We start from the raw sequence: 17650 nt of genomic DNA, 5'->3' as shown, positions 1-17650 counted from the left end.
GTCATGAGTGGCAGGGTGTGTGGGATAGTATTGGGCAAGTACCTAGGCCAGTGGGCCCCTCCAGTGCTTTGGAACTTCACCACTGAACAAGTGCAAAATCTGGAAAAGCTAGTAAAACACTTAAATGAGGTGTGTTGTCATCCTGGTCATACCAGAGACGGCAAATCATGGCAACGTGCTGGGGCTTGGCCTACTCTTACAGAGCTTTATTCAACAGTATCCAACACCTTCAAAGGGAAAAAGATGTCTCTGGATCTGATGGCACAACAACAATGCAGCTACTCCAACTTCAAATACAGCAGCTACACCAACCCCAGTGACAAGTACAGCAGCTACTTAAACTCTGAATATAACAAATAACACAGCTACTCCAACTCCAAGTACAGAAGCTACACCAACCCCAGTGACAAGTACAGCAGCTACTCAAACTCTGAATACAACAGACAGCGCAGCTGCTGGTGCTACTCAACCCCCAAGCGCAGCAGCTGCACCAACCCCAACAACAGATACTGCAGCCACTCCAACCACAGTGATAGCCACTGCAGCCAAACCAAAGGACAGACTCATACCAGTATCAGTTGGCCCTGTACACAAAGGGAAAAGCAACCAAGAGGCACAAAAAGCAACCCGTACAGTGCAGAAAGATGAAGAACCAATGCACATACTACATGGGACAGCATTGGAACAAGAGTTATTATTATGTGGATCAGAGGAAGAGGAAGAAGAAGGGGTGACTTTTTGACCCCAGACCTCAACAGAGCTGTGGAATATGCGAAAAGATTTTAGCCAGGGGAGCACATCAACACCTGGCTGCTTTGATGCTGGGACAATAGGGCTGAAGGTCATGAACTAAAAGGCAGGAAAGCCAAGCAGCTGGGATCACTTGCTAGGGAAGGGGGAATTGACAAAGCAATTGCAAAAGAAAAATGCTCCCTCAGCCTTTGGAAGTGTCTCTTGGCAGCTGTGAAGGAAAGGTTTCCCTACAAGGATGATGTTATGAGTCGTTCGGTCAATTGAACCAAGATAGAGAAAGGCATCCAGTCTCTGAGGGAATTAGCCATTGTAGAGATGATCTATCGCAGGCTGGATGCTGGGAATGCATCTGTAGATTCAGATGAAGTTGAAAGTACATGACCCATGTGGCAGAAATTTACAAGGAATGCACCATCATCATATGCCCATTCATTTGCAACAGTAACCTGGCATGACAGAGCTGCACCAACAGTGGATGAAGTGACTCATCAACTCCGAGAGTTCGAAGACAATCTCACCCCTTCCATCATCTCAGCTGTGGAAAAACTATCCCAGGAGTTCAAACAATTGAGAGATGATCTATCTGATCTATCCAGCTCCTGACATGTACCAGCCCATGTCTCAGCTATTGACAAAAGTTGCCTTACTACTCGAGAGAGAAGATATAGGAGGTGTACGCCATGGGCCACCCCATGGTTTTACCTGCAGGATCACGGAGAAAACATGAGGAAGGGGGATGGAAAATTTACCTCAGCTCTGGAGGAATGGGTGCATGAATTGAAGAGGAGAACAATGGTCAAGGATGGTCATCCTATGAAAGCTGCGGCTTCAGTCTCTGGTGAGCAGGTACCCAGATGGAGTGGAAAAGCTGATTTTACTCCAGCTCCTGTGGTAAAGAAGACTAATCCCTTTCTACAAGACGTAAGTGAATAATATTGTGATCACTATTAGAGGGTCCATGCCTCCAGCCAGGTGTAGTTAAGGGGCAATCAGATTTACTGGACTGTGTGGATCAGATGGCCTGGCACATCAGTCCCACAGAAGTATAAGGCTCTAGTAGATATCGGTGCACAGTGTACCCTGATGCCATCAAGCTGTCAAGGGGTGGAACCCATTTATCTTTTTGGTGTGACAGGAGGATCCCAAGAGTTGACTGTATTGGAGGCTGAAATCAGCCTGACTGGGAGGAATTGGCAAAAGCACCCCACTGTGACTGGTCCAGAGGCTGCATGCATCCTCAGCATAGACTACCTCAGGAGAGGGTACTTCAAAGACCCAAAAGGGTACCGATGGGCTTTTGGTATTGCTGCTTTGGAGACTGAGGAAATTGAGCAACTGTGCACCTTGCCTGGTCTCTCAGAGGATCCTTCTGTTGTGGGGTTGCTGAAGGTTGAAGAACAACAAGTGCCAACCGCGACCACAACAGTGCACCAGCAGCAATATCACACCAACCGAGACTCCCTGATTCCCATCCATAAGCTGATCCATAGACTGGAGAGCCAAGGAGTGATCAGCAGGACCCACTCACTCTTTAATAGCCTCATATGGGCCAGTGCGAAAGTCTAACAGAGAGCTGAGACTAACAGTAGACTATCATGGCCTGAATGAAGTCACACCACCATTGACTGCTGCCGTTCCAGACATGATAGAACTTCAATATGAACTGGAGTCAAATGCAGCCAAGTGGTATGACACGACTGATATTGTCAATGCATTTTTCTCAGTTCCTTTGGCAGCAGAGTGCAGGCCACAGTTCACTTTTACTTGAAGGAGCATCCAGTACACTTGGAACCAACCGCCCCTCGGGTGAAAAGAACCCTATCATCTGCCACGGACTGATCCAGACTGCACTGGAACAGGGGCAAGCTGCAGAACACCTGCAATACATTGATGACATTATTGTGTGGGGTGATACAGCAGAAGAAGTTTTTGAGAAAGGGAGGAAAATAGTCCAAATCCTGCTAAAAGCCAGTTTTGCCATAAAACAGAGTAAGATCAAGGGACCTGCACAGGAGATTCAACATTTGGGAATAAAATGGCAAGATGGACATTGCCAGATCCCTACAGATGTGATCAACAAGATAACAGCAATGTCTCCACCAACTAATAAGAAAGAAACACAGGCTTTCTTGGGTGTTGAGGGGTTCTGAAGCATGCACATCCCAAATTACAGTTTGATTGTAAGCCCTATAATGTGACCTGCAAGAAGAATGATCTTAAATAGGGCCCTGAGCAACAACAAGCCTTTGAGCAAATTAAACGTGAGATGGTTCATGCAGTAGCCCTTGGACCAGTCCGGACTGGGCCAGATGTAAAAAATGTGCTCTACACTGCAGCCGGGGAGAATGGTCCTACCTGGAGCTTCTGGCAGAAAGCTCCAGGGGAGACCTCCTCGGCTTTTGGAGTCGGGGATACAGAGAATCTGAGGCCAGCTATACCCCAACTGAGAAAGAGATACTGGCAGTCTATGAAGGGGTTCGAGCTGCTTCAGAAGTGATTGGCATTGAAGCACAGATCCTCCTGGTACTCCTGTTGCCCGTGCTGGGCTGAATGTTCAAAGGCAGGGTCTCCTCTACACATCACGCAACCGACGCTACATGGAGTAAGTGGACTGCACTAATTACACAACAAGCTCGAATAGGAAATCCCAGTCATCCAGGAATTCTAGAAATCATCATGTACTGGCCAGAGGGTAAAGATTTTGGAATGTCACCAGAGGAGGAGGTGATGCGTGCTGAAGAGGCCCCACCATATAATAAACTGTCAGAAAGCGAAAATCAATATGCCTTGTTTATTGATGGGTCCTGCCGTATTGTGGGAAAGTATCGGAGATAGAAGGCAGCTGTATGGAGTCCCCTACAACAACTTGCAGAAACTGCTGAAAGAGAGGGTGAATCGAGTCAGTTTGCCGAGGTGAAAGCCATCCAGCTGGCCTTGGACATCACTGAACGAGAAAAGTGAACAGTACTTTATGTCTATACTGACTCATGGATGGTGGCAAATGCCCTGTGGGGGTGGTTGCAGCAATGGAAGCAGAGCAACTGGCAATGCAGAGGTAAACCCATCTGGGCTGCTGCACTGTGGCAAGGTATCGCTGCCTGGGTGCAGAACCTGGTGGTGAAGGTACGCCATGTAGATGCTCATGCATCCAATAGTTGGGCCACTGAGGAACACCAGAACAACCAACAAGTGGATAAAGCTGTAAGGATTGAAGTGGCTCAGATGGATAGATTGGCAACATAAGGGTGAATTATTTTTGAACTGGTGGGCCCATGACACTTCAGGCCATCAGGGCAGAGATGCAACATATAGGTGGGCCCGTGATCGAGGGGTGGACTTAACAGTAGACATTATTGCCCAGGTTATTCATGAATGTGAAACATATGCTGCAATTAAATGAGCCAAGCAGTTAAAGCCTCTTTGGTATGGAGGATGATGGCTGAACTACAGATATTGGGAGGCCTGGCAGATTGACTGTATCACACTCCCACCAACCCACCAAGGCAAGCGCCATGTGCTTACCATGGTGGAAGCAACGACCGGATGGCTGGAAACATGCGCTGTGCCCCACACCACTGCCCGGAACACTATCCTGGGCCTTGAGAAACAGATTTTGTGATGACACGGCACCCCAGAGAGAACTGAGTCAGACAATGGGACTCATTTCCGGAATAACCTTATAGACACTTGAGCCAAAGAGCATGGTATTGAGTGGGTATATCACATCCCCTACCATGCACCAGCCTCTGGGAAAATTGAACAGCACAATGGGCTGTTAAATATTACACAGAGAGCAATGTGTGGTGGGACTTTCAAACATTGGGATACACATTTTCCAAAAGCCACCTGGTTGGTCAACATGAGAGGAAGTGCCAACAGGGTGGCCCAGCCCAGTCAGAACTTTTACATACTGTAGAGGGGGATAAAGTTCCTGTGGTGCACATAAAGAATTTGCTGGGGAGACAGTCTGGGTTATTCCTGCTTCAGGTAAAGGCAAACCCACTCGTGGGATTGCTTTTGCTCAAGGACCTGGATATAGTTGGTGGGTAATGTAGGAAGATGGGGAAGTGCGATGTGTACCTCAAGGGGATTTGATTTTAGGAGAAAACAGCCAATGAACTCAATTGTATGCTGTTGCCTGCTATGTAGCACTTTGATAGCCCACCAACTAGATGTCTTAAGGTCACCAGTCACTGGCCCTGTGTACCCTTTGACAGTACGAACTTTGACGAAACAAGATGAGCTCAGCACTGACCAAATGAGTTCCGTGGTGTCATCAGCAGGCAACTATCCAACACTGCACACCGTCTCTCCTGCTCTGAAAGACTGTTACGGGAGATGGAGCCCAACATCATGGACCGGGTGAACTCAGCAGCTTTATAGTCCATGCACTAAACAATGATATCTCTCTCTTTGTGGGTGTGTGTGGGGGTGTATATGTATATATATATATGAGACAAGAGTGACAGTATATTGAAAAATGTGGGATCTGAGCATGACATGAATGTTATGGAAAAAAGGGTGGATACTGTCCTGGGTTCAGCAGTATCATTTTTCTCCTTTTTAGTAGCTGATGCAGTGCTGTGTTTTTGACTTTCAGTCTGGGAACAATGCCGATAACACCAATGGTTTTAGCTGTTGCTAAGTAATGATTACTTTGACCAAGGACTTTTTCTGTCTGATGCTCTGCCAGGGAGTAGAGGAAGCCAGGAGGAAGCAGAGACAGGACACCTGACCCAAACTACCCAAAGGGGTATTCCATACCACAGCACATCATGCCCAGTATATAAACTGGGGGCAGTTAGTCGGAAGGGCTAGATCACTGCTCGGGTCGGGCTGGGTATCGGTCAGCAAGTGGTGAGTGATTGTATTCTCTTCCCTTGTTCTTTCCCTTATCATTATTACTTTTGGTGGTTGCAGTAGTGGTTTGCCATCATGCCCAGTATATAAACTGTGGGCAGTTACCCGGAAGGGCTAGATCACTGCTCGGGTCGGGCTGGGTATCGGTCAGCAAGTGGTGAGTGGTTGTATTCTCTTCCCTTGTTCTTTCCCTTATCATTATTACTATTGGTGGTTGCAGTAGTGGTTTGCGTTATACTTCAGTTACTGGACTGTTCTTATCTCAACCGTGGGAGTTACATCCTTCCGATTCTTCTCCCCATCCCTCCGGGAGCAGGGGGAGTAAGGGGAGGAGTGAGCGAGCTGCTGCATGGTTCTGAGTTACCGGCTACGCTTAAATCACGACAGAGCTCAAATCCCATTTAATTCTGGGAAACTTAAGAACTTTTCTAAAAGGAATACAGCAAATTCTACTGCGTGCTTAAATCTAACCACGATATAGCTGCTTAGAACAATCTACTGGCTGCTTCAATCTGTTAAAGGGATGTAGCAATTTTTTTTCAGAGACGAGACAAAACTATTACATGTAATTGTTATTTATAAAAGTGATATAAATGCACTAAGTCAGCAAAAATAATGAGAGACCACTGTTCGCAGAGGAGAATAATGCCAAGCCAGTTACATTAGTTCTGGGGGTTTATATATTACTGCTCTCCCACAAGCTGAGATGTTGGATCAGTCAAGGTGTCTCAGGGCAGTTTCAGCTGCATGTTCTCTATCCTCTACTATTACGGTCATGCTAGGATGTACATAGTTTCCATTATTTGGCTTTATCACCTGTATTCATGGCCTTTTACTACAGTAAACTGAAGTTATGAGGAATAGCTTTTTAGTCCACAGAAAAAGTCAACCTACCAAATATTTTCTTTGGGAAAAATGTGTACACATAGGCAGCTATCAGAAAGTAATTGATGTGCTGCAAGTTAAAAAGACTTGGGTTTGTTCCTGTGCTCTGCCCTTTCAGCCAGACACAAAATGATCTTTTCTCCCTACAGTAAGTTGGCCCTGAGTCCACCTTGGCTTTTATTTTCTCTAAAGTACCATATTTGTACTGTGGCAGCAGCTAGGAACTCTTGTCATGGCTCACAATTTCATTACAATCATAATCTCATTGACACAGAAACTGCGCAAACATGCAAACCCCATTCTTTCTGCCTGTGTTCCATCTGCCATCCTGCTCAGTCAGTTACACAAATGTGAAACCCAGCCCCCACCCCCTATACAATGTCTTTCAACAGTGTCTCATGCATTTTTTCCAGCCTGTACTCACTTGCAGACTCCTACATGTGAGATAAAGCTTGGAGGTTGTTTTAAACTGTTCTCCAGTTGACTTACTTTACAGTGAATATGCAACTAAAGCATCATATGTATATATGCACATATACATACACAGTCATATAACGTATATACATATGTATGTACATATTTATACTGATTATGTACACATAAAAATGTGTATGTGTGTATGTATATATATATACACACACATACATATTCTTATATACATATATATACACACATATTCTTATGTGTGTAGTTTCCCCCATGTTCTACGTGAGATATCCGACTTTCTGCAGACATCTGAGGTGTCCTAAATAATTGAATGCCCCTGGCTTCTGTGTTTCTGCTGCTGACTCCTACCTTAATGCAATCACACAGGGGATGTATGTGCTCTATCCCTTCCATCTATTGACTTTCTGCTTCCCTGCCCTATACAGCTGGCCACCAATTAGCCCTTGTCGCATGTGACTGCATAGCTTTCTCAGGCTGAAGATCTCAATCTCTCATTCTTTTGGCTTGGCCAAGAATCACACCAGTTACTATCTAATGTAACTACAACAAAATGTACAACTATGAGATAAGGATCAAAAAGAAACTTAACAGAAACTATTTTAAAAACAGTAGTAGGGGTGGCTGTGAGAACAAAAGCTGTCCAAATGTGTATTAAACAGTGTCTTCTGCTCTCAAAGTTGACCACCACACAATGCATAAGTGAAGTTTCAAGAAGAAATATGAGCTGGCTATATAACATGTGCCTGTGTAGGCTAGAGAATATCTTAGGCCATATGTCAAAGAGATATAGAAGCAGGATTGTCAAAGCTAAAACTGGTAGTGAGGAGTTTAAATTGAAGGGGTCTGTAACCTGGAGAAACAGGCACTTTGATTTTGTCTTGCAGACTGATTTTTTCAGGAATAAAATATTCTCAAGATATCAATTAGTCGGGAGTAAGGGGGATTGAATTTAGACACCCACTAAAAAGTGCTGACTTAGAATGTCATCTTTATATCCTACTTAACTATGATTGTGATATCTATACTAGTGTAAGTGTATAGATAGCATTTATAAGTATACACGTATACATACTTTATTAGACCATAAGTATCCTGAAAGTATTTTTCTTCATGGTATTCTTCAAACATGTCAAAGTATTGTTATCCTAGGACAAACTTATGTTTCACCTAACTCTTACTTGTAATGCTGCTTAGGAAAAGAGTTAAAGACACACAGCAAGGAACTCTTCTCCTTGTAGCATTCCCACCAGCATTATTCCTACCTTTGGCATTTTTGTTAGAGAGGATATTACACACAATGACACAGCTTGAACCATGTCATTTTTCAGTCTCCTATTTTTCTTCCTTCCTCATTCCTATTATGAATAATTCAAGGCTGATTTTGAGCAGAGAAAATAATTTAAACAGGCAATTTTCATTTTTCTCTCTCTCTCTCTCTTTGTTTTTTTATTTGTTTAGTTTTTTTCAAAGTCTATAGTTACTATTGTGGGGGGAAAAACCAAACAACAAAAACCCAACAAAAGGAAACCAGCAGATATAAGCCATATTCATGAAATCAACAACAACAACAAAAAAATAGGGACCCTGAGAGGTCATTTAGCCATTCCCTTGTACCAGCCTCTGATATCCAATCTGAATCTTCTCTGTGATGCTTAAAACTGGTGTATATTTTCTCATGTTCTATTCTTCCTGTAGCTGTTTCATATCGTTTGGGTGATATAATTATTTATAGCACTGATATATCTCAGGCAGCTAGAATATAAATCCTAATGACTATTTTACATGAAAATGTGCCCTGATGCTTGGCCTCCTTGAACTGTCCCTTATTGTCATGCTGTCCAGAACATGGAGAGTGGCAGAAAAGAAAATAAATCAGCTTTGTTACTAAAACCTTGCATCCTATTTAAGCACTTCTTAGTGAACATCCATCTTTTGCCACACACCTGGTCAGTAGAAGTTTTAAGAGTTTTGCATCAAGAGAAATCCAGGTTGCACTGCAAGACGTCAGGGCAAGGCCACTTCTGCAGTGATTGCTTCTGTAGCTCATAAGCCCCTTCCTCCGCCTGGCAGATGGTTCTGTCAAGGGGTGACAAGGGTGATTTTCCAGTCTGGAAAACTTTTTTTCATCTTCTTCTGTTCCTTGAGGGCAAAAGGCTAAAATAATAGTGAGATTCTGGTCAGTTTAACTGAACTTCATCCCTCTTAGAAAGTTCTTGCATTTTTAAGAGATAATTAAAATCTAAAATTCTGGCCTATATGTCTAGAAAGAGCTTATGAAAAAGCTAGTTCACAAAGTATAACAATAAAGAAAAAAAGTATTAACTAAGGCACTGTAGCCCTGCCCTTTATATAGAGCAGGTAAAGAGAGGAATAAATTTATTCTCCCCCAGCTCAGAAAACAACAAGCAATCTAAGTATTTTGGGGAGAAATCTGTTTTCCTTGACTAGGCTAATAGCATTAGATTCCTGTGGAGGCAAACCTCAAGCTATATAGAAAAAGGTTTGTGGTCAAATATGACATATTATGTGATAATACACAGAGGTAAATAATCTGGGATGATCTTATGAAAAAAGTCTATGTTCTTTTCACAAAACATGCATATTTTATCTAGCACAGATGACCAAATTATATTTGCACAATCTACCTAAGGCACAAATCTTGCTGCAGATAAAAAAAAGACTTTCTGATGGAATAATTTATCCCTCTGAGAGAAAGTGGTTATATTGTAGACCCTTGGAACAGCAGAGAAAGAAAGAGAAGCAGGATAGGTAATATGAGGAGAGGCGCTGTTGAAAGACATGGACCTGTTGTAGCAAGTCCAGAGAAGGGCCACAATAATGATCAGAGGGATGGAACACCTCTCTTATGGAGACAGGCTGAGAGAGTTGGGGTTGTTTATCCTGGAGAAGAGAAAGCTCAAGGGAGACCTTGTTGCCTTTCAGTACTTAAAGGGTGCATATAAGAAAGATGGGGACAGACATTTTAGTAGGGCCTGCTATGGTAGAGGGTAATGGCTGTAAACTAAAGGAGGGTACATTTATTCTAGATATAAGGAAGAAATTTTTTACAATTAGGGTGGTAAAACACTGGAATAAGTTGCCCAGAAAGGAAGTAGATGCCCCATTCATGATCAGGTTGGACACGGCTTTGAGCAACCTGATCTAGTTGAACATGTCTGTGCTGATTGCAGGGGGGTTGGACTAGATATCCTTTAAGGTTTCCTTCCAATCCTAACTATTCTATGATTGTATTCTATGATCCGGTCATTATAGCAACAATTCCTATAGCAACACTTCCTATATCCTTCTACAGAATCAGTTTAGTTACAAGCAGAAATGACTGGTCTTGTGGTGCTGATCTACAGTTTTTATGGTGTAATTGGGACAGATGTAACTGAAAGTATTTCTGCTAACTGCATTGGGAGGCTAAGAATGGCTCTACGAGGTTTCTCTGAAAAGAGATGAACTCCCCTCTACTTATCATGACTCAGTTTCTTGCTGATGTTAATGTTGCAGGGGAAACCTGAGGATAGACCTTGGATAAACTTAGCAACTATTCTGTGTAACTGAAGAGCTTGTGTGGAGAAAACAGGAAGAGTTGATTTTTTCTAATAGGATAATTTTTTTAATGGTTCTTAGAAGCACAATTTCAATGAAGGAACACAATGTACAGTAAGTTGTACCTACATACTTGCTTTATCTGTCTATTTGCCTATGAATGAAATGGCTAGTAATAATGCATAGACACTGAGCCCTGTCTGTGTGGGAATAGTAGGAACAAGAACACTTTCCAGTTTCCAGGTCTGGGCTTTCACCAGGTTCCCATTCTTTTGCAGGGACAGTACCTGGCAAGTCCTATTCCTTTCTTCTATTGGTGTGAGCCACCATGCTCAAGCCACAAATAACTGCCCAGTAACCCAGTAAGGGCCCCATCAGGGCAGACCTGAATTGGGGAACCAGGACTGCAAACTGCAACATGAAAGCATAATGGTCTCAAAACCTAGACATAGCTCAGTCAAAATTTATGGAGTGGTCAGAGCTACTGAAGTAGTGGCTTTCAGCATCAATTGAACGTAATTTCCATTCAAGCAGTACTAAATAGAATGTTTATATTTCTTTTATTTTTTTAAGTAATTCAATCCCTAAATCCAAAGTGTTAAGAAATGTGTGGTCTATTTGTCACAAAATGGAAAGCTTTATTTACTTAATGACTTCTTTGATTCAGTCTTCACTGCAAATGCTCTGACCACACCACCCAAGATGTGGAAAGCAGATGCAGGGACCTTGAGAATGAAGATCTTAGGCACACTGTAGGAGAGGATCTGGTTCGAGACCATCTTAAGAACCTGAACGTGCACAAGTCCATGAGACCTGATAAAATCCGTCTGGGGTCCTGAAGGAGCTGGCGAATGAAGTTGCTAAGACACTGGCCATCATATTTGAAAAATCATGGCAGTCAGGTGAAGTTCCTGACGGCTGAAGAAAGGGTAATATAACCTCCATTTTCAAGAAGGGGAAAATGGATGACCTGGGGAATTACAGACCAGTCAGTCTCACCTCTGTGCCTGGCAAAATCTTGGAGCAGATTCTCCTGGAAGGCATGCTAAAGCACATGAAAAACAAGGAGGTGCTTGGTGACAGCCAGCATGGCTTCACTAGGGGGAAATCCTGCCTGACCAATTTGGTGACCTTCTATGATGGGGCTATGGAAACTGATGGACAGGGGCAGAGCAGTTGATGTCTGCCTGGACTTGTGCAAAATGTTCAACACTGTCCCACACAACATCCTTGCTTCTAAATTGGAGAGACATCAATTTGATGAGTGGACCACTCGGTGCGTAAAGAACTGGCTGGATGGCCGCATGCAAAGAGTTGTGGTCAATGGCTCAATGTTCAGTTGAAGACCAGTAATGAGTGGTATCCCTCAGGGGTCAGTGTAGGGACTGGATCAACATCTTTGTCAGTGACATGGAAAGTGGGATTGAGTGCGCCCTCAGCAAGTTTGCTGATGACACCAAGCTGTGTGGTTCGGTTGATACGCTGGAGGGAAGGGATGCCATCCAGAGAGACCTCGACATGCTTGTGAGGTGGGCTGATGCCAACCTTATGAAGTTTAACCATGCCAAGTGCAAGGTCCTACACGTGAGTCAGAGAAATCCCAGGCGCAGCTACAGGTTGGGCAGAGAAGAGATTTAGAACAGCCCTGCGAAGAAGGACTTGGGGGTGTTGGTGGATGAGAAAACGAACATGAGCCGGCTTTAGTGTGTGCTTGCAGCCCAGAAAGCCAACTGTATCCTGGGCTGCATCAAAAGGAGTGTGACCAGCAGGTCAAAGGAGGTGATCCTGCCCCTCTACTCTGCTCTCGTGAGACCTCACTTGGAGTATTGTGTGCAGTTCTGGTGTCCTCAACATAAAAAGGACATGAAACTGTTGGAACAAGTCCAAAGGAGGGCCATGAAGATGATCAGAGGGATGGAGCACCTCCCGTATGAAGACAGCCTGAGAAAGTTGGGGTTGTTCAGCCGGCAGAAGAGAAGGCTGCGTGGAGACCTCATAGCAGCCTTCCAGTATCTGAAGCTTATAAAGATGCTGGGGAGAGACTCTTCATTAGAGATTGTAGTGATAGGACAAGGGGCCTGAGAAAGTTGGGGTTGTTCAGCCGGCAGAAGAGAAGGCTGCGTGGAGACCTCATAGCAGCCTTCCAGTATCTGAAGCTTATGAAGATGCTGGGGAGAGACTCTTCATTAGAGATTGTAGTGATAGGACAAGGGGCAACGGGTTAAACAGAGAAAGTTTAGACTGGATATAAGGAAGAAGTTCTTTACTGTGAGGGTGGTGAGGCACAGGAGTGGATTGTCAAGGAGGTTGTGAATGCTCCATCCTTGGCAATGTTCAAGGCCAGGTTGGATGAGGCCTTGGGTGGCATGGTTTAGTGTGAAGTGTCCCTGCCCAAGGCAGGTGGGTTGAAACTAGATGATCTTAAGGTTCTTTCCAACCCTAACTATTTTATGATTCTATGGTTTTCCCTTCTTTTGTTTGTCAAACCAAAATTAAAACCAGCAAGTATTCATTTTGAAAATCTTGAAAGAAAATGTTTTCAATGTTTGAGGATTTCCTCTTTCTCTTGTTTTTGTCCACCTCTTTGCTTTGGGGGTTTTTTTGGGGTTGTCTTTTTTTTTTTTTTTTTGTGTGTGTGTGGTTTTTTTTTTCCTCAGAACTATCTTACAGAATAAGCAGTCTGTGATAACTGAAAAATATCATCCCGTAAACAGTGAATTAGCATATGCAATACTAGACAAATTAGCTATACTCACAGCCCTGTTCATTACTGGAAGCAGGCACTCCTTACATGAGCTACAGTGATTCTGCTCCCCAGGAAGAAATGACTGAAATCTCTGAAACTACTAAGGCTACCTGGAGACTGTGGTTGTGCTTCCCAGGTTGTGGGATGCACCTGCTTTTCTTAGATACCTAGGTATGTTTGGTATTATAAATAGCTCATGCACGTTGACTTGCAATTACACAGAGCTGATGTCTGAAGTTCTGAGTCAGCCAGTAACCTGAAATGTAAGTGTGGTTTAGGGAATGCCATTTAACTGTTTTACTTCAGAAATGGGCCCAAGTTTGAGATGATAAGCCTGAGACAAGTCCAGGAAAAACACTGCATTTGTAATGGATCATGAGTGTTTGTATATATGCAACCTAATGATGCCTCAATTTGTATTCCAAAATAACTTCTTGTGCTTGCTCCATCAATTGCTCTAATAATCTAAAGTAAATGGCCAAGAATTAAAGGAAGACATTTACAGTGTCCTGTTTACAGTGGACCCTGTAAAATCAGTGTTATCTCCATATTTTTCTAAAATGTTTATGTGCAAGTGATTTTCATTCCAGTATCTTCATCATGCATGAATAAAAATATATGCTTAGCTATCAAAAGATAATTAGGTGAGACATGTATGTTTTGTCATAATTAATATTCTGTCAATAGGCTAGATAAGAAAGCTCCAAGGGTTAATGCTTTCCTGCTCTGTATCTACCATTGCCAGTGAATTTCTCTAGCTCACTCCATTAATCCAGTCAGCACAATGGATCAGGTTAGGGATGTGTCTCAATAAATCACTCTCAAGTGCTGGGGGTAGGAGTACCTAATTAATCAGCACTGTCATTATGTTTGACTTGTAGCTGCCTTACTGTGTATGGGATGAGGATTCAGTGTATTTAACCCACGCACATTCTTAAACAGATCCCCAGTAATGATGTAAATTTTAACCCTTGTATGTAAGAAGCCATCCCATGTTTCTATAGGTGGCAGATAGAATGTTTCTTACCAATAAACTAATCCACAGGTAATTTATTCTTCTTTCCCCCCTGCTCCAGCCAGGGGCCATTAACATCCTGCATCTTATCTACTCTAACACCAAACTTCTAAAGTTAAACACATCACTACAGTTCATCACAGTCCGAAGTTGTACCTGTTAGCTTTCCCCCTCCCACTTCCCCATCCATCCATTCTCCCCTCATTCACACTGCCCCCTTGTCCTCAGGCCATTGCTCCCCATGGGAGGACTTCAGTCCATGCTGTCACTCTGGCCATACTCTCCTGCTCTCACAAGAGGCCTGTTATATCAGTTGCTTCAGTAGCTACCAGTCTCTTTCTCTCTATTCCCCTTCCTTAGCTTCTTTATTCCACAGGCATGCCTGGAAGCTACACTCACCTTTCCTGGCTCACTCTCCTCCAGCTGTAGGCAGCACCTTGCTACCATAACACAGATTTTTTACTCCTTCAACTTTTGAACTGCTGTTTAGCATTATCTTCCTAACTGAAAACGTTTACATAATCTCTGTCAAAATAATTGCTCTGCTGTGACTCTTTCCCTTGTGAATATTTTCTTCACCTCAGAATTCAATGAATTTGCACTGATCAGTTTTGTGTTATTTTAAGGTCCAGGTGGGATCAGCCAAACTGGCAAGGTGATCTCTAGATATGTCAGTTCAGCCTGATGGAATAAGCATTAGCAGTGATGTGGTGGTGCTGAGCTCACAGTAAATTCCTGTCCATGTGATTTCTGCTCTCTACTGGCATTCAGGCCACAGCATGAAGAGTGCAAGGGCATGATAGAGTGCAACATGGCAGAGCAAACGTTTCTGCTGGTGGCAAGGCCGGCCCCTGGCAGCCTGCAGGATGAAGAGGATGTGAATACAATTAGCCTGTGTCAGTGAGGAAACTGTGAATACGGTTCCTCAATTATAAACTGTAGACTAAGGCATAAAGAGGTGTAATAAGAAAACACACACGATCAGTATCTCTAACCCCATCTAAATATGCACTAAGCCAGTCACATGCAGGTCTATGAATTTGCCTCTGCTTGCAACATAAACAGTATCTCACGTAATTTAACTTTGGTATAAGGAGGCAATTCTTGTGGACCTCAGAGGAAACTTTATATGTTCAGACTAGCCTGAATCTTGATCCTTTTTCTATTGTATAAAGAAAAATAATATCCACTTTAAAATACCTGCACTAACAATAATATTTTTCCAAGGGTTTGATTTTCTTTTTTTTTTTCCTTTTTTTAATATCTGTGGCTACCCTCCCACCTGCTTTCATGTGATGATGAATAACTGTATTAACTTCGTGTTGTACTAACTCAGTGCTTATAATTTTGTGCCTGTTCAGGCAAAAACACCTATGTGACAAAGAATACGAAATATTCTGAAAATACAGACCCTAACTTTTCAAACTAGATGTGATAAAACTGTATGATGTGACACTAATACTTTTATGTTTCATTTTCATCTACTTTAAAAAAAGATTTGTCACCATTTAATTTTAAAATTATAATGAACAATTATTCATTAATGTCTAGGGACACTTCCTGCTAAATTCTGATCATTGAGGAGAAACAAGAGAGAATTTACAACTCTGTGTATTGAATTAGTTGCATAGTGAACAGTAAATGGTACATTAAACAATGTGCTGGATAGTTCTGACACTACAGACAGGGCTTCCTGCCTATCCTGGAGCTGCACAAACTGCATGTTTTGTGAAAACAGCCTGTTTCTGCAATGAGCAGTGGTATAACACAAATGCTTGTGATCAGATTGCAGTCTTAGCTTTTCTTAAGTTTTGAAAGCTTGACTTCCAGAATCATAATGATCTTTTAGTGTACATAGAAAGTTGCAAACATAAAGTGATATTTGCGTATTACTCATCATTTATTTACAGCATCTGGCTCACCTTACATCAGCTGCAATCACCTTCCTACCACTCTGCAACCTGTGTATCATCAGGATGTAGGCAACCCAGGCCCCAGCTGTGGGCTCCATCTCCATCACCTGTTTGCTCCCTGCACAGAGGGGCAGACCCCAAGAGAAGCAGCAGGGCCAGTGCTGCTGGGGGAGCTCACAGGCTCCAAGTGGTAGCTTAGGCTACTGACACTGATGATATTGATGACAATTAGTAGAGTGAGATTAGAATGGAGATGAGGAGAAGATTCATCTGTTGCACTATCCATCATCTGTGTGTTGCCCCAGGCAATGTGAGCAGGCTGCTGTTTCAATGGAGCTGCTTTTATTACAGACTAGCATTAGGCTTTCTCTGAGATAAAACTGCTTGAGTAACTTTTTGCCAGTAAGTCTCAGAAAAACAAATTTTTTGCTTTCTGTGTTTTTCAGGGTTGGACTGGATGCCTATGTAGGTAGATCATTAAGTTTCTAGTTTTTGTGTGATACATTTCACACAAAAATCCTTTTCATATAAAAAGTAAGCGCTAACCTTAAGTAAGTGGTAAATTGAAAGTGTCAATTAAAAGAAACAAAACCTGGTTTAATTTCTAACCTCCTTCAAGCACAAAAATGAACAACAATTGAAAAGCAAACTTACCTGTTGTCTTATTGTGAGCATGTCAGCTTCATAAAACAATACTTAATTTTCCATTTTTCAGTGAATAGTTACATTAACTACTTAACATATTACAGAGATATTTTTTAATCCAGTAGTTTGTTAAAAACTCTCACTCTCTGATACTTCAGCTATTTATAATATCACCGTGAGCCACCAGTTTCTATTTTATTATCCATGTACCTTTCTCCAGAAAAGAAAGTAATGGATGTTGTTCATTGCAGATGATGTTTATATATACGTCACTTGCTGCATGCACGCGTACATGTAACGTGAACAAAGCTTATGCTTTTTTTGCATCATTGCTAGAGGACAACGTTAACTTCAGGTTTCAATAGGAGATATCTTTCCAGTATGATTTTCTCCTGGTACTCAGTCACCAGGACCAGAACCCTAGAGTAAGATTTCCTTGAATTATTGCCTGCCCTACAGGCTTTGTTTATAGTTGGGGCTCAAACCTTGTTCTTTGTTTTTAATGGTGTTGCTCATACAAGTTGAAATAATGTACAGTTTGTTGAACTGGATCCTTCTAGGAAAGACTAATCAAGCTTTCCTGCACATACATGTCTTATTTTATACTCCCAATGATGATGATTCTTTCCCAGAAAAGAATCCCAATTATCCTTTTTTCCTCATGACTTTGCGTGCTTATAGTCCCTTCCTTCTTTGCTTCAGAAGATGTATTATGCATTTACAATATCCATTCATCATTTGGTTCCCATCTTTACCTTTGGCCTAACAAACATACACAGATTCTTGATATTTTAGGAAAACATCTTCAATTACTGTTTCAAATCTCAT

This window comes from Psittacula echo (genome assembly GCF_963264785.1).
Source record: "Psittacula echo genome assembly, chromosome: Z".
Taxonomy (NCBI): Eukaryota; Metazoa; Chordata; class Aves; order Psittaciformes; family Psittacidae; genus Psittacula; species Psittacula echo.
The sequence above is the reverse complement of the archived record's forward strand: the minus strand, read 5'-3'. Positions refer to the sequence as shown.